The sequence below is a fragment of the Kogia breviceps genome, chromosome 11 (genome assembly GCF_026419965.1).
Source record: "Kogia breviceps isolate mKogBre1 chromosome 11, mKogBre1 haplotype 1, whole genome shotgun sequence".
Lineage (NCBI taxonomy): Eukaryota > Metazoa > Chordata > Mammalia > Artiodactyla > Physeteridae > Kogia > Kogia breviceps.
This window is the reverse complement of record NC_081320.1, coordinates 67,325,915-67,347,810: the sequence shown is the minus strand read 5'-3', so window position 1 is coordinate 67,347,810 and position 21,896 is coordinate 67,325,915. Positions and strand designations below refer to the sequence as shown.

The 21,896-nt window shown below is 33.7% G+C and overlaps 1 protein-coding gene across 2 annotated transcripts in view; it reads left to right on the top strand.

Annotated features, from left to right (window-relative positions):
* The window catches only part of CAMKMT (calmodulin-lysine N-methyltransferase), a 437,650-nt gene that overhangs the window by 152,243 nt on the left and 263,511 nt on the right, over positions 1-21,896 (top strand). The gene's annotated exons all lie outside the window — the stretch shown is intronic.

Below are 21,896 nucleotides of genomic sequence, written 5' to 3'. Positions count from 1 at the left end.
GGAGAGGCCACAACAGTGAGAGGCCCGCATACCGCAAAAAAAACAAACAAAAAAAAGTTATGCTACTATCCTGAATTAAGAAACTGAATGTTGAAATTTGCTGTATATTACTAAAATAATATCCAGAAAAAAATATTTCTATGTATATAGTATATATGCATGTCTGTTTTCCCCTTCTCTCAACAATCTTAGGTATTAGTTCTCTTTTGAAATTGTCAATTGGCAAAAAATAAGACCTTATTGAATTTTTATTTATATTTTATCAATTGCACAGTTAGCCACTTTTCCTGTATTTATGATCCATTTCATTTTTTTCTATTGTGAATTGTTTATTCTTTTGTCTATTTCCCCATTGCTATGTTTATGGTTTAAAATTAATTTTGAAGATCTCTCTGAATAATAGGGATATTAACCTTTTTCTTTTCATGTTTTGATATTTCTTCTTCAGCTATTTACCTTTCAGACCCTGAAAATTGTTTTAAGATTCTGTATATTTAAATGTGTCAGTATTTTCTATTATTATTTCTTATCCCATGAAATGGCAATAATATATATTATTAAGTTACTTAAATTATGTATGGAATACTTTAAATCAGTGATGTTTAAAGATTAACCAAGGTATCGGTCTTGGAAATTCCTGAACCATGAAGCTTTGAAAATTGTTGAGAGAATCAAAGATGGACAAAGTCATATTTAAATTTAAAGATAATGAGCAATAACCAGGAACACTATATATTCTAAACTAAGGCAATAATTAAAAGTTAACTCAAGGAACTGAATGTTATGGATGGTACATGTAAACAGAGTACTTGAGGTATAGAGTTTAAGAGAGGTTAGTGAGGTAAATGGGAATTGGTTTAGCTGATACACACATATACATACACATATTTATGTACATGCACTCACATATATATAGACATATACATATACTTATGCATGCATATATATTTATGTGTACATGTATCTGAAATCTAATAAATAGAAGGTAAGAAGTATTGGCTCTATATAAGGGATATATATATATATTTATTTTATATATATATATAAAAATATATATGGTAGGTATTTAGGTATTTGTTAGGTATTATAGATCCTCAAAGTAAGGGGATCAGTTGAGTGATGAAATAAGAAAGCTAATATGTATAGAATGTTTACTCTGTGGGTAGCCATGTGTTTTTACATTTTTTTTAAAGTAAACTTTACTATAACCCTGTGTGGTAGATATTATTATCCCCATTTTGTAGACACTAGGAAAGTAAATTTACATGTTAGAAAGAACGTGGACTTTGCAGTCTGGTAGTTAGATGGAGTAAGCTTAACCACTGACTAGCTATATTACTTTGGTCCAATCACTCCTCTGTGAGTCTTGGCTTTCTCAGCTGTAAAAAGGAAATAAAAATAGTACCTTACTTCAAGGGGTTGTTGTGAAGATTTTCAAAGGAATTATTTATGATTTTTCCCAAAAGAATAAAATAAACAATTCTATTCTACCCAGTATATGGCATTTGCTTTTAAGTTCATTTGAATGGTTATTATTTCATATTATAAAGATTAAATGAGATAATGTATATAAAGTAGATACCATAGTAGTCATTTAATAAATGGTAGTTAATACTATTATTGTTGTGAGGCTCAATCTAATAACTTGTACAGGATTTGAACTGTGTATCAGCCTTCAATACCTTTTGTACTAAAATATACTATCTAAAAATTTTATAAAACAAATATTCCATATCTCCTTTTTCATTTTAACAAATATTTATAGATGCTAATGTAAGCCAGACCCTGAGGATACAAAAAAGTAAGACGTGCTTCCGGTCATGTAGGAGCCACAGATGGTAGAGAGGGCAGGCAGGTATAAGACAGAAGAGATTGCTTTTTTGAAATTATGTAGGTCAGAAAACAGTATTTTGGAACCTGGTTTTGACAGACTTCGATTCTCCAGATAAAACAAGTTATGTGTTGATGAGATTAAATGTTGGAGTCAAATTAAAAAATATATTTATTTATATACATTTATTACCTCCTTCTATAATCATGAAATTGTATTTTTCCTAGCTACTTTTAAATCTGTGCACATTTTCTTCCTGCTTCTGCTGAGATTGATATGTGACCAGCCCTTTTTAGTTACCATCGTGAGGAATGAACTAGAGGAGAGGAAAATGGGGGAGAAGCTGACTTAGCATTTGCTCTTCCAATGCAGTGTGTCTAAATGGATAGCTCTACCATGATGTTTCTTTCAGTTCCTCTTGGATTTGGAGGAGAGGGGCAGCAGGAATGTTTCCATTGGGGAAATAGTAGTTAAATTGCTTCATAATACATCCTCCTATCAATTATTACTAAAAAGAAAACCAGAGACATGGATTGTTATAGGCCAAAGTATGTTTTTGTGGGCATTTCCTTTAAGTTTCACTTTAAGAAAAATTATAGGCCTCAATTATAAACTAAATAGTTCATATAATTGAAACCTCATTAATAGATTTTAAATTTTATTTACTAAAATGCTAATAATCTATGTTTTAAAAAATAAACATTGAATCACTAACAAATTAGATCTGAATAAATAATTCTACTGCTGGAGAAGGACCATAGGGGTGGGTTATATAGCAGAACTTGTTTTTTATAAAGAGCACAGTGTCTAGTACATTTTAGAAATAATTCCATAAAAGTTTACATTTTAAAATGTGGATTTAGAGAGTTTAAAAATTGTGAATCACTGTACTGTACACCTGCAACTTATGTGTTGTACATCAACTATACTTCAATAAAAATTTAAAATTAAAAATAAATAAAATATAAGGAATAAAAGAAAAAAGTAGTTTAGAGGAAAAATATCTAGAGAAAATTTAAGTTATATACAACAAATTCCATTGTACACATTCTGGACAATGAAATGTTTCCATCCCATGATTTTACTCTGTGTGGAATATTTTAGTAGATACTCTGAGGTTACAAAATATAAAAACAATCCTCTATCCTTGGGGAGTTTACAGTTTAATATGGGATAAGTGAACTATGTGGTAGAAACCTAAATGACAAAACCTAAAACAGTTTATGGAGAGAAAATCCAACTACCCAAGAAGGTGGTAGACTTGCTAGAATCATAGACCTCTGCCTCTGTGGCTGATTTTTGGTTAATGGGGTACTCATCACTTATCTGTGCTCTTCTTTCCAACTGCCTTTCAAACAGCAAACTGGAACCAGCTGTTCTATTTAGAGATTATCTGTCAGGCACCATCCAAATTGAATACTGTCAAGCAGCAATTACATGAATTCTAGCACAGGCTATCTGCCTACTTGCAGCACATGGCAAAAAGAATGATCTGTTTTGGAACTCCATTCATTTCATCACATCTTGTGTGGTATATGAACATCATAATAAGCATTGTAATTCTTTGGAATTGTAAAATATCTCTTGAACTTAATAGAAATTTAGAGTATAGAGAGAAAGGAAAAACTAGTCATGTGCTAGAGTAATTTGAAGAAAAAAAATATATGTATAACCAGGTCTACATATTTTGTTACTATTTAATTCCTTATGTCTGTGAACCCAACTAGATCTAAAATCTCTAAGGCAGTGACTGCTTCAGATTCAAATTCAGCAAACAACTGTGCTGGGTGTCTTTCCTGATCTTCCTCACCTCTTTAGACTAAGTGCTTCTCCTGTATTCCACATAGCATTGTATGTTATCGCTAGCAATTGCATTGACACCACTGTAGATGCATTTATACACCCTCCATTGAAATGCCCTATTTCCACATTTGCTCTCTTATATTTCTAAAATATAAGCTCCTCAAACTAGTAACTTTGCCTTTCTCAGTACCTGGTACATAGAGGGCTGTATGTAAACTGAATATTTATAAACAACATAGACATTCAGTGTGAAATTCTGTCTAGGCACAAGAATGATGTGAGAGATGCAATTCAGGAATATTATTATTATTATTTGAACAAACTTGATTCTAGTGTTTACCAAAAATATATGTAATTGAAAGAGCCAAAATTTAATCTTTCTATAGCATGTGGTGTTAGTTTAGTATCCATCATGTTCTTTTGTATCCCGTTGAACATTTAATAAATTTTATTCATATCTAATTTAAGTTTTAAATGAGATAAATGAAGGCCTTAACAAAGAAAGAAATTCTTAGTAAATATTAGGAATTTGTCTTGAATAAAGGAATATAAGACTGGCCTTATTTTAAAGTAGGACTTTGTAACCATAGATAAGAATAGGTAGGATTTTTGGAAAGAATCAACTGGTGTTCCCAAAGCAGAGCTAGCAACATCCAGCCCCCAAAGGGAAGAAGCCTGTTGGATAGCCCACTATTTTAAAGGGAAATTTCATTCAGGAAGCCTCATACATGATCTCATTTTCATTTTGATTTACTAGAAGCATACGGTGGGCTATCAACAGTACCCTTCAAATCAAAATGCATCATCATTTAGGAACTTCTGAAGGGGAAATAGTCTGTGACTGCACTCTCTGAGAACCATCTGTTCACCTACCTATGTCCCTTAGAACTGAAGCTTTAGAATATCCTTCAAAACCTACTCTTTTGTTTCTTATCATATAATGTATGGTGACTGAAATATTATTGTATTTGATTTTTGTGTAAAACAGAATTAAATCACTGGTTAAATAAAAGAATGAGATGACTTTACTTGATGATTTAAAAATATATATATTTATATTTAAGACATCTAAAATGCCTTTTGTCCTCAGGGTAGCACTGTAGTTCTTTGGTGCTCCAGTTGATATTGCAATTTAATACTGCACCTACAAAGAAAATTACTGTTTTAAACTGTTTATTCCAAGTGTTTTCACAATGAAGACACTGCAAAAGTGGTACAAGTATGTTGTCAAAAAAAATGAGGTAGGAGATTATTAATTCCTTGAAGGTCAAGAATATTGCAAATTCAAATGATCCCACTCATTATCAATATGGGGTCCCTTTACAGGTTTGCATATTGTAATGTATTCTTAAAATGGGATTGATATAATGACTTTGTAGCATCTGCTACACAGCTAATGATTTTTTTTTTTGCTCTGAGATTATTGTGATAATATATATCACTGAGTTTTTTATAGTGCTTTATGCATTTTTAAGAATTTTGAGTCACCCAGTTTTGTAAAATAAACTGTCTTGTAAAAAAAAAAAAAAAAGCAGTAGCATCATGTGTTCCATGTAGCAGTTACTCAATTATTTTTGTTTTCAATTAAATTAATGGAAAGAGCTCTTAATTTGTAATCCACAGGCTTGGTGGCTTTGGGCAAGTCATGTAATTTCCCTTTCCTTCAGTTTCCTCATCTTTAAAATGGGTATAATATCTCACAGGGCTGGTCTAAGGATCAATGCTTATGAATAAAAAGCCCCTAGCACATAACAAATGGTGGCACAAACTATATCATAAATATTATTATCCAAGTGGCTTAATATTGAAATAATAAAACAGAGTTTTTATACAATTATATCAGCGATAGCTCTGGGTCATAGACTCTGGGAAGGTATTTATAGTGAGGATATAGAGAATTTAGGAAAATAAAAAGACTATGTAAATGAAATTTGAGAAACACTATGAAAATGTAGTACCACATACAATTCTGTCTATCTATCTATCTAAGTAATCACTTTCTTTTAAAAAACATACAATAAAAGTCCAGTTTGATACAGTTTATTATTGAGTTATTAAGAACTCAGAGATTTGATCTAATAAAGCACTTAAACTTCATAGTACAGCAAACCCATGGTGCCATCATAAAGTTTGGAGAAACTCAGGATTAGGGTATATACATGTATCCATCCTGAGAATCAGTGGATATTTATAGATCTGGTATATTAGTTTCAGTACAATGATATGCTTATATACAAATACATATCAAATAAATTTGCTTAACCCTATTACAAATAAAAACTATTTTAAAACTATACTTACCCACCATGGTTTGGAAATTGCACAAAAATTAAAGTTGAAACTAATGATTGAATAAATAATTCAAAAATAAGTAGGTAGCTGAGAAAAAACATAAAAACTCGGAAGTACAGATTTAAAGCCCAGTTATATAGAATTCTTTGCTGCTAGTACATTTTTGAGCACTTACAGCTTCTTCTGTTCCTCTACTTGCCTAGCTGCCACTTCTCAACTATGAAAGGGATTAAAAGACAATCAGAGCTTTTGTCAGTAGCACAGCATAGTCATTTGAAGAAGTTGGTGGCCAGACATGTAAAAACATGTAAAGAAAAAATTAAGGTGATAGGCTTAAATTCAGGACTATCAGTATGTTCATGATGGTGAAGGCTTAAATTCAGGACTATCAGTATGTTCATGATGGTGAAGATGTGGGCTAACAGGTGAAAGATGGTAGTGTGAGAACTTGGGATTAACAAGCTACCTCACACAAAGGGAGAGACGATACTTAAGTGTACAGTCCTAAATGGCAAACGTGGTGTATGTATGGCTGCAGTGACTATTTCAGTGGCCTTAAAGAATTTATATGTACCATAGAGTTAATGTGTAAAATTAAGAGCAAGTATGTCAACTATATTCTAGGAATCTGTGACTTTGTGACCAAGATCAGAATGATACTCAAAAACAAATCATAGGTTTTTTTCTACAGAAACTTGATAAACATCTGGATAGTTGGCTAAATTTTTCAGTATTCATCTATCTAATATTTTAGGAATAGTCAACATTTCAATAATGATTTACTTTTTGATAGCTACAGATTGAGTATTGTTTTGTTTCCTAGTTTTGTCCTAAATCTATATTTTTTTCTTGCTATTTGCTGTAATTACAGATAGAAGTTTGGAGTTTAGTATTTGCAATATCTTGCTGTTGAATTCAAATTGTCAGTTGATGGCATGTCTTCAGCAGTATAGTGCATGAGATTTATTTATTTTCATACTATGAGTGCTACTTGACTCTGACTGAATGTTTTTTTGTTAGGTTTTATTCGCTTTATAAGCCTACTTTATTTTGGCTCCTGAATATGTCGAAATTCTTTATGTCAGCCCTTGTTTATAACACCTTTTATTTTTGAATATTTAAAATGCTCTCAAAGGACTTCCCTGGTGGAGCAGTGGTTAAGAATCTGCCTGCCAGTGCAGGGGACACGGGTTCGAGCCCTAGTCCGGGAAGATCCCACATGCCACAGAGCAACTAAGCTTGTGTGCCACAACTACTGAGCCCGCATGCCACAACTACTGCAGCTCACATGCCTAGAGCCTGTTTTCCACAACAAAGAGAAGCCACCGCTCGCCGCAACTAGAGAAAGCCTGTGCACAGCAACGAAGACCCAACGCAGCCAAAAAATTAATTAATTAATTAATTAAAAATAAATAAATAAAATGCTCTCAAATCTTTAACAATGACAAAGGCATTAGCTGTTTTAATTAATTAGTATGGACAAAATAAAAACAAAGGGGAACCTTTTGTTTTGTCATTCAGTGGTTACAATAAAAACATGGAAAAGTTAACTGACTTTCTTTTCTAAAAAAAATTATGTTGGCCTCTTTGGTACATGTTGTTACCCATGGTTTGCATTTTGAATCCTCAAATTCAATAAATACTTTATTGAAGTATATTTGATTTACAATGTTGTGTTAATTTTTGCTGTACAGCAAAGTGATTCATATATATATGTATTCTTTTCCATTATGGTTTATCATAGTTTATTGAGTATATAGTTCCCTGTGCCCTACAGTAGGACCTTGTTGTTTATCCAGTAAACAACATTTTAAATGTTTAAATTTGCTTAAACTTATCTAAGAATGCCACAAGAAACTGTCAGTTTTATGGTTACTTCATTATAGAGTATAATAAATTCTAGCAAGATGGGACTATTTGTGGTAACTGGCATTTTACACTCTGTAAACATTTCCCTTAATCTTGTCCCTTTGCACTGAGTCTCAGCAGAACGCCTCTCTTTTGCGGCCTTGTTGATACAGCATGACACTAAGTGACATCAGATTAGCAACTGGAGAATACTTTGTGAAACTGCTTATGGAAGTGAATTTGCCGAGTTCAAGGCTGTGTTTTTTCTGATCTCAAATCACTTGGCAACTTTAGATTCAGGCAGAAGTTGAAGTTTATTTTACAAAACATGAAAAAGCTTTTAAATCAGTGTATTTGAGGTAAATCTGTAGCAAAAGTGAGGCCACCTGCTGTTAAGAAGAGTGCTTACACATTCAGCACGTTTCCGTCCCCAGTAGAGGGTACTGCTGAGTAAAACGCTGTCATTATTGTTTAGATCCTATAGGTGGCAGCAGTTCCTGCAGTTTCAGAGCTTAACAATGGCTTGATTTGTGGGTCTAAGAATAAAGCTGTCATGAACTCATGGGATCTTTATACTGTAAGGGCTCTTCTTTGAAATGTGATACATGAGAAAATTACGTTTAGTTTTTAGTGTCTCTTTTAAGATTTAAGTAGCTTCTCTTTCTTTTGAGTTCCATTTTGTATTTTAAATCATGTCCCCAAACAAGCGTTCACAGCCATAATTTTATGGTGTTATATGTTATGAAATACGTCTTTAGGTAACCAGAGAGGAAGACATGATAGAAACACTTTTTCCTTTTCCTCTTTCCCTCTCAATTGCAAGAATAAGCCATTGTTAATTTTTAATGCTGATGCAATCTTGGGAAGGAAATCCTAGTTGCTATATGAGCGTAATTTTCTTCATGTTCAGGAGCTGAGTGATTAATGGTTTAACATTGCCATTCAACTTTCTAGGAGGCTTTGAACTAAATTGTAGCACCTATAAAGAGTGCTTTTGTAGCCGTCTTTAATATATACTGTGGTTTCCTGTTAGTGAACTCAGAACTGAGGAAGTAAGCACTCTTAGAGCTATTCCATCACCTTTTGCCTCTGAGAAGAGGCAGAGTCATTATCAGTATGGCTGGTCATTTACAAAAACACACACACACAGACACACACCCCTCCAACCATCCAAAATAAACTCCACATTAGGTATAAAGATTGTTTATAATATAGATTATATATAAATTGTTTATAATAAAGATTGTTTATAAAGATTGACCATTTAATTTTAATGGTCAAAGTGATTATTTAAAACATTTTTCCCTGCCAATTATTTAATACAGAGAGTTGCAAAATCCTAAATGAAACTAATTTTTTGGTTCAGGTTAAAATAGTTACGCTTACCTCTGAAATGTTTACTCAGAAATTTAGCAACCTTTGTCTTATTGCTCAAATAAATTATCCAGACACTTTAAAATGATAATTTATTCAAATTAATATAAAAATCTGGGACTCCTTTTAAATTTAGGAAACACTAGGTTCTTTTTATTTATCATTTGAGATAACAGAGTAGTAAATTAACTTCAATATATGAGAATCTAATATATTTTGAAGGGAAGAGGTTAAACTATTTTCTTTTGGAGCTGACTTTTTTTTTAATAGAACTTTATTGGAGTATAATTGCTTCACAATACCGTGTTAGTTTCTGTTGTACACCAAAGTGAATCAGCCATATGCTTACATATGTCCCCATATCCCCTCCCTCTTGAGCCTCCCTCCCATCCTCCCTATCCCACCCCTCTAGGTCATCTCAAAGCACCGAGCTGATCTCCCTGTGCTATGTTGCTGCTTCCAACTAGCTAACTATTTTACATTCGGTAGTGTATATATGTCTATGCTACTCTCACTTCGCCCCAGCTTCCCCCTCCCACCCCGTGTCCTCAAGTCCCTTCTCTACTGACTTATTTTTATTAATTAAATACCTTATAAACTCTACTGAATCTTAGTTTTTGGAATTAATCTACTTCTATGAAGTGCATACATTATTGACTCTGAAATTAAAACATACATATTTTATGCACTATATGTATCACGTAGATATGTGTGTATGTATTTCTTATAGATAAAGGAAATGTAGCTTTATGAAGTATGGAACATTTGGATCATACAAGTTAAGAGATATATGCCTATATCTATCATCCATATATCAAAACATTTATTCACCTATACGTTCATAATGGAGTTTTTCATAAAGAATGATGAATGTTACAGATATCTTCACATCACATTTGATGGGTGTGAAAGGAAACAATTATAAAAGCAAAAAGTTTGCTAGGAAACTTCCATGCTCTTAATATGTGTATTGTGTGTGTATTGTCTGCTACCTAACAAACCCATGTTTTTAAAGCAGCTACTAGGAGCAAGAATACAAGTCCGATTATTATTATTATTATTAGTTTTGGCTGTGTCGGGTCTTCGTTGCTGCACACGGGCTTTCTCTAGTTGCGGAGAATGGGGGCTACTCTTTGTTGCAGTGCGAGGGCTTCTCATTGCGGTGGCTTCTCGTTGCGGAACGGGCTGTAGGCATGTGGGCTTCAGTAGTTGTGTCTCGCGGGCTCAGTAGTTGTGGCTCGTGGGCTGTAGAGCGCAGGCTCAGTAGTTGTGGCACATGGGGTTAGTTGCTCTGCAGCATGTGGGGTCTTCCTGCAACAGGGATCAAATCCGTGTCCCCTGCATTGGCAGGCGGATTCTTAACCACTGCGCCACCAGCAAAATCCCTCAGTTTATTTTTGAATATACTTAATTTATATGTGCATATGAAATCTATTTTTGATGGCATAATGATAATTTAATTATAAATATATTTCTTTTGTCCTTGCTGTTATTTTTGGCATATTTAAAATAGCTAAAAGCATAGCCTGCATCCGTCACTTAAGGCAAGTCTCTTACGATTATCTGGGAGCATTGTGTTCTCTAAAAATATTTCAGCCAGATCCACACCAAGATATTACAAAATGAGTTCCATTTTTTTTTTTTGCAGTTCTCTTTTCGAAACTTATGTTAAAGTTAATTCCATTTTCTTAGTTTCTTATGTAATTGTGAACATAAGGGTGATCACTTAGCTCTGGCTTGTAAATATTATGAAGTATTTTAATAAAATGGTTTATGTCCTTCAAGGAATTTATCTTGCTATTTAACAATATATTCTCTAAAATTAAAGTTGATTTTACTTTTTGTAAGTAAAATTACTTTGTTGAATGAAAAAGCTATTGATGAGTGAGATATTATCATTGCGTGGAGTTGTTTTCAGCAATTGAAATGTATGTAGGCTTAAAAAATAAAGTAAAAATATTTTAGGCGTCATAACTATGGAAAAAGAAAATGAGATATTTGGTTAAGCTTGAATGGTTTAGACTCATTTAAACCCAAGTATTAGTATTTCTTTTCAATTCCTTATAATTAAAAGTTCTGCCGATCTATTTTAAAATGATTTTGCACTTTACTTCCTCATATTCAGTAATAGCAAACTTTAATATTAGTAAAATGTTACCTAAAAGATGTTCACAGAAACTGTTTACATGGTTGAAAGGACAGGATAAGTTTAACTCACATATTCTGAGGGGAATTTTAGGGCTTAGAGAATAGTATGACTGACTGATAGGGAACGACTTTCAAGAGAGGACGCATATAGGTGTGAATTCTATGTAATTCTATGTAATGGGTGGTGAATGGAATTTCTCATTAATTGAATTTTTCTGTTTAACCCATTGTTTATACATGCACACTGTACATGTGATCAGTTTTGTAAGCTTTAGAATATAATAACACATACTAAAAATTGTTGCTTCTTATAAAAGGTATTCAGGAGGTCCAATTGGAATCTTTAGCGTGAATGATTACCATTATGATCATCTATTGCTATTTTAGAATCCTGTTTATGGGGACTTTAAAAGAATTTGATAATGATTGAGCTTTATGGTTGCTTGGGTTCCAGATAAATGAAAGTTTTAAAATATTTTAATCTGTAAATTTAAGTAAGGATATTTATTATTGGCAAACGTTTAGCTAAAATATTATTATATAAACATAGTTCCTTTCTGAGTAGTATAATTTAAAAGAACAGGGCGCCAAGCAACTTTTTCTCTGAGTGGCTTTCAACAAATTCCTGGATCCTAAAAGTGGTCTTATTACTCACCCCTGTGAGAGCCCTGTCCTTTCATGGGCCTGAAACTCTGTAGAATCCATTTTGGGTACTATTAATGAGCATGTTTCTTTCTGTATAGGGAAGAGTGATGAATGGAAAGGGCAGTTAGTATCATAAACATGCCAAGTATTACAGTATGTGGGGGGAATTGTTTTCTCCTTTCACGGATGGCACATTTTCTTCATGTACACCTGGTCCCATGACCCACAAAAAGGGCCTTTTTAGCCATGGGCATATAAAATCAGGCTCTGCTTAAAGTTAACTTTGTAAAAGGCATGAACTGTACCACAAAGAATTATAATGCCAGTGCTACAGCTCTGAGTGCTCTCAAGTCAAATCAACAAGTATACAATAGCATGCATGCTGTGGGCAAGACGTGTGCTTAGCACTGTATGAAAATACAGTGAAAACTCCTGCGATTGACATTTTCCCATTCAGGCCTGAGAACCTGCCCCATCTACTCTCTCACCTAAAGGGATATGTTACCCACAGGCAGTATGGGGAGAAAAAAGCCCATTGTGAAGTTTAGCCTCCCTACTTAACATTTAAAGTCAGCTTCACATTCAGTTTAAGTGTTTTTCTCAGTCTCTCACGACCTTTTGTAAAACCAATGATGAGATCAAAATTAACTCATGAATTCAGCCACAATTATTGAGCTTTAGTATTTTTAAGGTGTAGGTATCCAACAGTCCCTATCCTGAAGTCCATTGTAGCCTAATGGACTGTACCAGTCTTAAAGTCATCACCCAATAAATGTCGTATATGAAATAGACAATACAATCGCTCTTCTATGTGTAGAAAGTCTGTATAGGAATAGTTATAAATACCTGATGGCACAGCCCAAACTTGGGATCCTAAATTCTTAACTTTTAATCATATACCATTGTGCTTCTAAAATCTGCTTGTTAAGTTGGGTGTTGAGAATTCAGAGCCACAAGAACATGTGAAAGTATTTATGTAGCTGAAATTCTAAGGGAAAATAATGCTGTTACAGTTCTCATAAAAATATAAAACAGAAATTATATGAGAAGTTTTTCATTTTAAAAACTGATATTCCAGTAAATTTGGGCTTAACCAAAGGAAGAGTAACCCTGGAAAACCCTTTGCATTCTAAAATTCTAACAATTTTGTGATTCTCCTTAATTTTATTTTTTTATTAAAAAAATTTAATATAATTTTTAAAGTTTACTTTCCATTTATAGTCACTACAAAATATTGGCTGTATTTCCCACGTTGTACAATACATCCTTGAGCCTATCTTACATCCAGTAATTTCTGCCTCCCACTCCCCCACCCTTATATTGCTCCTTCATAACCATAGTTTGTTCTGTATATCTATGAGTCTGCTTCTTTTTTGTTATATTCACTAGTTTGTTGTTTTTTTAGATTCCACATATAAGTGATATCATACAGTGTTTGTCTTTCTCTGTCTGACATATTTCACTTAGCATAATGCCCTCCAAATCCATTCATGTTGCTGCAAATGCCAAAAATTTGTTCTTTTTTAATGGCTGAGTAGTATTCCTGTGTGTGTGTGTGTGTGTGTGTGTGTGTGTGTGTGTGTGTGTGTGTGTATAAAACATCTTTATCCATTTCTCTGTTGATGGATACTTAGGTTGCGTCCATATCTTGGCAGTAGTAAATAATGCTTCTGCAAACATTGGGGCCCGCATATCTTTTTGAATTCAAGTTTTTTTTATTCCCTTTAATTTTAAAGGGCGGTGCAAATGGAACATCTGAATATCCTCTGAGACTTTAGGAGTATATGATGCTGGCAATTATCATAAAATATATTTTAGAGAAATCTGAAAAATTGCCTCCTTAAAAAATGTTTCCATGCAAAATCTCTAAGGGACTGAAGCAAATTTCTAAGAATCAGGGGATTGCTCCTCAAGCAGTGCTATGAGCCTTCAGTCCGAAACACCTCATACTGCTACCCCATGTGTCCTTTGCAGAAATTAGTGCTCCTTATTACACAAAGTCCTAATGGTGAGAAACATATTCCAAAGTGACCTGAGATTATTGGGTGGGAGACAGATGAGGTAGCATTAGAAGAAATTGACAAATGATTCTAATATTTATATGCAAATGCAAAGGACCAATAGTAGTCAAGATAATCTTGACGAAAAAGAAGAAATTTGGAAGATTCAAACTATTGGATATCAAAGCTTATTATAAAGCTACAGCAATTAAGAAAGTGTGGTATTGGTATAAGGATTAATAAGCATCTGATGGAATATTATAGAGTCCAAAAACAGACTCATGCATATATGGAAACATAATATGGGATAGCTGGCACTGCAGAAAAATGGAGATGGACAGTATTTTCAATAAAACATTCTGAACCAACAGGATAACTTTATAGAAGAAAATAAATACGATCCCTTACCTTATATCATATACAAATATCAATTCTAAGTGGATTATAGATCTAAATGTGAAGCATAAGACAGTAATGTTCTAACAAAAATATGTAAGAATATATGTCTCTGAGGTAGACAAAGCTTTCTTGAACAGAATTTAAAAACATAGCCGTATAGGAAAAGATTGATAAATTGGTTTATATTATAATTAAGAACTTCTGTTACTGAAAGACACTGTTCAGAAAGGGAAAAGGCAAGTTACAGAACAGAAGATATTTGCAATGCCTATAATTTATGATTAAAGACTTTTTTCCAGAATATATGATAGATTCTTACAAGCCAGTGGAAAAAGAAAGAATCTAGTTTCACAAATGCAAAAGACATCATCAGGGACTTCACAAACAGGATATCCAAATGGCTGATAAACATAGAAAAAGAGACTAAACCAAAATAGTCACCAGGGAAATGCAATTTAAAACCATAATGAAATACTGATACACCCCCAAGCAATGACTAAAATTAAGAAAACTGACAAAACCAGGTGTTGATAAAGATGTGGAGCACTAAAACTTATATGGTAGTGGTAAAACCATTTGGAAAACTGTTCAACAGTATCTGCTAAAGCTGAACATATATGTCTTGTTACCTGGCAATTTCACTCTTAAGTATAGTAGACTCTACAGAAATGTGTGTAAATGTGCACAAAAAGGCATATACAAGAATGTTCACAGTATTATTAATATAGCTAAACACTGGAAAAATGCAAATGCCTATCAACATTAGAATAAATAATTAGAATAAAGAACTTATTCATAGAATGGAATATGATAAAAGCAAAGAAAATGAATCAGCTACTTTTACACACATCTGGATGATCTCATAAACATAATGTTGAGCAAAGACACCAACTCAAAATAATACTTAGATTCCATTTATATAAAGTTTAAAGGATGGCAAAACTATAGTGTTAGAGATCAAGATAATGGTTACATCTGGGGAGGAGAGAAATGGCACCAGGGATGCTTCAAGGGTGCTGGTCATATTCCATTTCCTAAAGAGGGTGTTGGTTATATGGGTGTGTTCACTTTGAGATAAATCTTTCAGTGATGATTGTATTATTTCTCTGTTTTTCTGTTATGTAGGTTGTACTTCAACAAACAAGTGTAAAAACAAAAAGAGAGAGAGAGAGAGGTGACAGGAGTTTTTTTTTCAAGCTTTTCAAATAGAGAGCGGGGGGAAAACTGGCCAGAAAGTGGATAAGGACCTCTGGAGGCTCTTTTTCTGATTTGAGGGCGGTGGTCTACAGAGGAGATCAATCAATATTGTTCACTCATATTTGTACTGATAACGCATAACTTGTACTGATGTTGTTCATAGAATGTCATAGTCCTGCAAGGTTCTGTGGGCTGTGGTTCTTTACCTTCATGGGATAATGTTTATAGACCTGAGTGTTGTCACGGCCAGGAGCTTTAGTGATAGAACTTACAGCCACTGAGCTTTGAGCACATGTTGCTCAGCACAGATACCACTTCCGCTGAAAGGCTTTCCTAACCTATGAGTTTGGGTCAGGTGTTCTTCTGTGCTCCCACAGTACGAATCCTTGGCATAGGTACTCCCACCCACTCCAGACACTGTAAGCTTCTTGAGGGAGTAACTCAATTGTCTTGTTTACAGTTCAAATCCCAGTGCTAGCCTAGCATGGTGCCTGGTACTCAGTAAAACAATTACATGAATGTATGTAAGTTCATGAGAAGTGCCTGTGTTTAACCATTTTATAGATAGATTTGATCATTTTGAAATATATAATTCTTGATAGCACTTAAAATTAGGATGAAGAATTTAGGACCCTTTTTTAGGCACTTGCCTTTTATTGTTGTTGTAGTTAAGTTTTACAGTAAGTTAGAAACTGGAAAGGCCTGGTTCTCCTGATTCTAGAACATAGCACTACTACTTTTTCTCAAAGTAGTAGTGTCCTCTTCTTGAAAGTCTTCGGTTACTCTATAATATGTGAAATAATTTCTTTTTCCTGATAACACAGAGTTTAGTTTTATTTTCAGATTGCTCTTGAATCATTTAAAACCAGAAAAGAACTTTATAACAAAGTTATTATAGATAATAGTGTCTCAAAGGTTTTGAATTTTTGGTATTTCCTTTATTATACAAAGTTGAAATATGAACTGTAGTCCTAATTAAAATCAAATAAAGAAGTCAGGCTTGAATTTCATATTTTTTACCTTTGGTATGCTTTCTGTCAAATTAACTCTCTTTTTAAAAAGTGAGATTTTGACATTGGAGTCCTAAGAACAGAGGTCTGTGTCCATACCACAAATATAAACTGTTTAATTTAAAGATAATGCCAAAACCAGATAACTAAAGTGAAGACAAATGAAATCTTTCCTTTTGTATTGGTTGTTGTGTGAAGGCAATCAAGAGATATGTGAAATGGATGTAGGTCCTCAAATTTCATCATTTTATGCATTCACATAGATAAATAGAAGACCATGAAGCCCTTTAATTTAGAAATTCCCACAGTTCTCAATATGGTGGCTCTCCAGTGGATCCAGCTGTCACCTTTTCTAGAGGCTTTGACATCCCCTCTTCCTCAATGAAGTAATTCTGCGTTAGCAGATAGATTTTCTATTCATGGCCTACGGGCCAGATTCCAAATGCTCTTTGGTATTTTCTTTATATCATGGAACTCTTGGGTTTTAGGTAGTTTCTGCCTCATATTTACAGTAGCTTTGTAAAGCTTTCTGTAATATGTAAGAAAGTCTAAAATTGAGGTTTTTCATATATAATTATATGAAAAATATTTTAGATGTATGGAAGAATGGCATGGAATATATGTCTCCTACCAGCATTAATAGCATTAGATCTCCAAAAAACACTCTTTTTTTCATATGTATCAGTTGCCTATCTTTAGGGGTATGAAATGGTTAAATTTTCCAGTAGCATATAGTTCAGTAATATTTGTATTATTTTAATAACTTATTTGTAAAGTGATGTTCATTTGTGTTACTATGAAGCACAGAATCCTCTCCAGGAAATTTTTTAAGTTCAAGTATATGTATTACAAACTAGAAAAGCCTTAGTTTTATGAGGTCCATTTAAAATACTTATTATATCTCTATTGTTAATTTTTCTAAATTTGAGCTGATTTCACTAGGCAATGTTTTCTTTTTTTGTTGTGCTATTTAATTTTGGAACTTTTTATTCTTCCTCTAGTCTAGTGGTTTCCAGATCTATTTGTCCATGGAATACTTTTTGTATTATGATGTCATGACAGAACTCCAAAATGGATTCATGAGATATATAGTGAATTGTAAGACCTAGATTAACATTGACAGAAAAATAAACAAAAACTTTACAAAAGAATTGCTGTGAGAAGTACCAGTTGTGATTCTTATGCTTTGAAAACAGAATGGAAGAAATATTGGTAACATATTAGAAAAGTTGGATTATTGTATAGAGAACAAGAGAAATTCAATTTAAAATGAGTTTAAAAGGGGTTTCAATGAGAAGGATTTTTTAATGTCTTACCATGTATCCACTTAGTATAAGGACAGTGTATCATAATTAGACCTGCATACCAGGTGTGACATCCAGTTTATGTTATTATATTTTATTTTTAATGCAGAGAAATTAAGAATCCTTTTTCACACACATATTGTATAGAAAGGAAAAACATACAGATTATTTTGCAATTTCCAACAGTTCACTTCTCATTTTACTAGCAACTAAAAGCTCTATTTTCATTTTGAAGTGTTTTGGGTTTTGAGTACATGAGTATTATAACTCATGTTCTGAAAGCAGTATTTTACTAAATGAGCAGTATTTTAGTTTTATTTCTCCCCATTCCAGCCTAATAATTCAATAAAATCTAAATTCAGCTTTACTATCCTTTGTAAAATGCTTAAAAGTAAACAAACAGGAGGAATGAAAGGAAGAGAAGAAAATAGTATGAGGTCACTTAAGAATGATAAGTAAATGCAGAGTATGCAAGGGATTGTGACAAGATCTTAGCTACTTCCACTTTTGAGGTTTTCAGCAAGGCATGCGGAGGACTGGAGTGGCTGGCAGGGGAAGTCCAGTCTCGGGCTATAACGGGTATTAGAGAATTTTAAAAAATAATAAAATTGAAAGTTGATCAGCTTTTTTGTGTGTGTGTGGCAAGCGGGGGCTACTCTTCGTTGCGGTGCACGGGCTTCTCCTTGTGGTGGCTGCTCTTGTTGCAGAGCAGAGGCTCTAGGCGCGCGGGCTTCTGTAGTTGTGGCTCATGGGCTCTAGAGCACAGGCTCAGTAGTTGTGGAGCAGGGGCTTAGTTGCCCTGCAGCATGTGGGATCTTCCCAGATCAGGGCTCAAACCCGTGTCCCCTGCATTGGCAGGTGAATTCTTAACCACTGCACCACCAGGGAAGTCCTGATCTGCTTTTAATTATCACCATGTGGCAGCATTTTTTTTTTTAATGGCAGGGTTAAAAATATTTCTCCCTACTGGGGTAGAACACGCCTACCATGCCCTACCCCTTAGTATACCATTGGTTTCCACTGTGTTTGAAAAGTGAAGAAAATGCCAAAACAAAGTTTCAAAAACTGTGGAGTATTTTAAATATCTTAATTTAATAAACTAATTCTTCTAGTACAAAAATTAATTTAATTGAGCTATTCATGGAGTGATTACATAATTTATAAAAATAGTAATTCTCAGTGCACTGTAATTAATGGCTTGTCTTTCATCCTGATCAGTGTACCTCTTGTGACTATACACATGACCTCGTTTTGATGTTCTTTGTGACTGTGAAGCCTGGACCATACACTTTTCTTGCTGCTGTTCTTTACTTATTGTACCCATCTGGTAACTAATCGCCTTAAAAGTACCTTGAGAGGGACTTCCCTGGGGGTGCAGCAGTTAAGAATCAGCCTGCCAGGCAGGGGACACGGGTTCAAGCCCTGATCCGGGAAGACCCCACATGCCACGGAGCAACTAAGCCCATGTACCACACCTACTGAGCCCGCGCTCTAGAGCCCGCGGAGTCACAACTACTGAGTCCATGTGCCACAACTACTGAAGCCCACGCACCTAGAGCCCGTGCTCCTCAACAATGAGAAGCCCCCCACCGCAATGAAGAGTAGCCCCTGCTGGCTGCAACTAGAGAAAGCCCACGCACAGCAACAAAAAGCCAACACAGCCAAGAATAAATAAATAAATAAGTTTTTTTTAAAAAGTACCATGAGAATAAACATTATTTGAAACTATCAACAAATTTATATAAAATCTTGGAGAGCATGAAATTCAGAAAATGTTTTCCTTCTTTCTTTTTGAAATAAACTAAATAGCCAGATTTAGTTCTACTAACATTATTGATTCATCTTCTCCCCCCACGTTTATTTAGATATAATTGACATATAATTGGTTCAACTTAAACCTAGATTCCAGCTGACCAACTTTTTGAAATATGAGACACTAGCTAGTAGTTCGATTACTACAGATGTGAGACTGTTATCATCTAGATCTATTATGATTTTATTGCCCATTGGATTTTTTGTTTTTAATTTTATGTATTTATTTATTTATTTTTGGCTGTGTTGGGTCTTCATTTCTGTGCAAGGGCATTCCCTAGTTGCGGTGAGCGGGGGCCAGTCTTCATTGCAGTGTGCCCATTGGATTTTGAAGGACAGAGAAAAAAAGGCAGGTATTAAACATAAACCTTAGAGAGACTATGTGAAGATTAATGAAATTATGTCTCTTATAAAGCATTCAAGTTCTCATTTGTCTACAGAATGCTGGCATGTGAGAATAAAGAAGATATTCACTAATATTTTCTAACATTTATTTGAAATGTTAGCAGAAGCAGGTCATATTTGCAATTGAAGCTTAGTTTATGGTTAAGAGTTTATTTCCTCTTAAATTTGTATCACCTTCCATTAACTTATTTTTTTATGTCAGTGCTTCTATCCAACATGGGCAATATTAAATTGTAAAGTTTCTAAAGTGTTCTAAGTTCCTCAATTCTTCTTATTTCTAGACAAGAATAAAAATGTAAAAAATATTTCAGAAGTTAAAAAAAAAAAAACAACTGATCATGGAAAGCAATGTAATTAAGGTGTTTTGCACCTGGTACTATATTTGGCCAACATAAACAGGGGCAAAAACAGTAATAGACTATTGTGATGACTTCTCTTGACACATCTTTGGACCCAACACCATTGATGGTGTTTGTTTGTAGGTTGGCTCTTCTTTACCACTTGGTCTGTCTTTGGTGCTGATCAGTGATGATAATGCAATTCATGACAAAATACTTCTTATTTAATATTTTCCCAGGGCCCCAAATGGGATACAATTCTTTAAAGAATATATAAAATAAAGGCTTTTCCTTAAGGCATTTGTACCTACTTTAAGGATTTGTAACAGAACATGCTTCTTTGATTGTATTTATTAGGGCTAAGTAATCTGATCTTTGGGGAACATACTGTATCTTATTTTTTGCTATATTGAACAATGGTCAACAGGAAAAAATTACTTTGGATCCTAAATAAGTTATAGAAAAGGACTTTAGAAGAAAGTCATCTATGCCAGGAATCTTAGGCTTAAGAAACATACCCTTGGATATACTGTGTATTTAAAAACCAAGTAACAAAACTTCTTTTTGCTTTTAAGTTTTAGTTCTGAACTTCTTCTGCTCTTCCAATCCTGTTTGAAAACTTGTTCCTTCTCTGTCTTTTCCATCTAAACAACTCAAGAGTATGTTCTTTTATTTTTTATTTATTTTGCAAAGCATTAATCAAACTGTTGATGATAAAAATAATTTCTTTGATAATAATGATTTTTGCTTTTTGTTGTTCTTCTTGATGAAATTTTTCCTGGGGCAAGTTGATGAGGACGTTTTGACCACCTGATTTTTACCTGCTGCCATTCACTTTTCCTTTTTGAAGTGAGACTAAGCATTTGACAGCTCTTTCTTTGGTAATTCACAGAAGAAAATGCCTTCAGGAAAAAATATTTGTACTTGATTTTTAAGGGGTAACTAAATTTCTTCGTTGTTTATTTTTTGGAATTGTGTTAAAGAAAATTGTGAAATTGTAATGACTAAGTGCATATGTTTGGAGGTTTTTACTTTGTTTATTTCCTTCATCAACAAAACAAAACAAAGCAAAAAAACCCCAAGCAAACCAGTAACTGTTAACCCTAATTTATTTTTACTCTTCAAGTGACATTACTTTTAACTGGCTACATTTCGATAATAAAAGCCATGGATTTCAAACCACTTAGTAATTTGGTTTCATTTTTAACACAAATAACACCTTTTCATCCATTTTTATATAAACTTCAAACAACATATGTTTTAACTTACTGCCAAATAAGAAGAAATGTGTTACATTAAAGTGCATGTGTTTGCTTGTGCATTTGGAAATACCATTCATTTTATAGCAATTTTGAGTTATTTTTCTGTCACTTTGTATTCCTATTCAAAGAGACATACAGAAACCCTCACTCAAAACAACTCCCTTAGGGTTTACTCCTGGATGTCAGTAGACATGAGCGGGAGTACAGTATGCAACAAGCTTAGGTCAT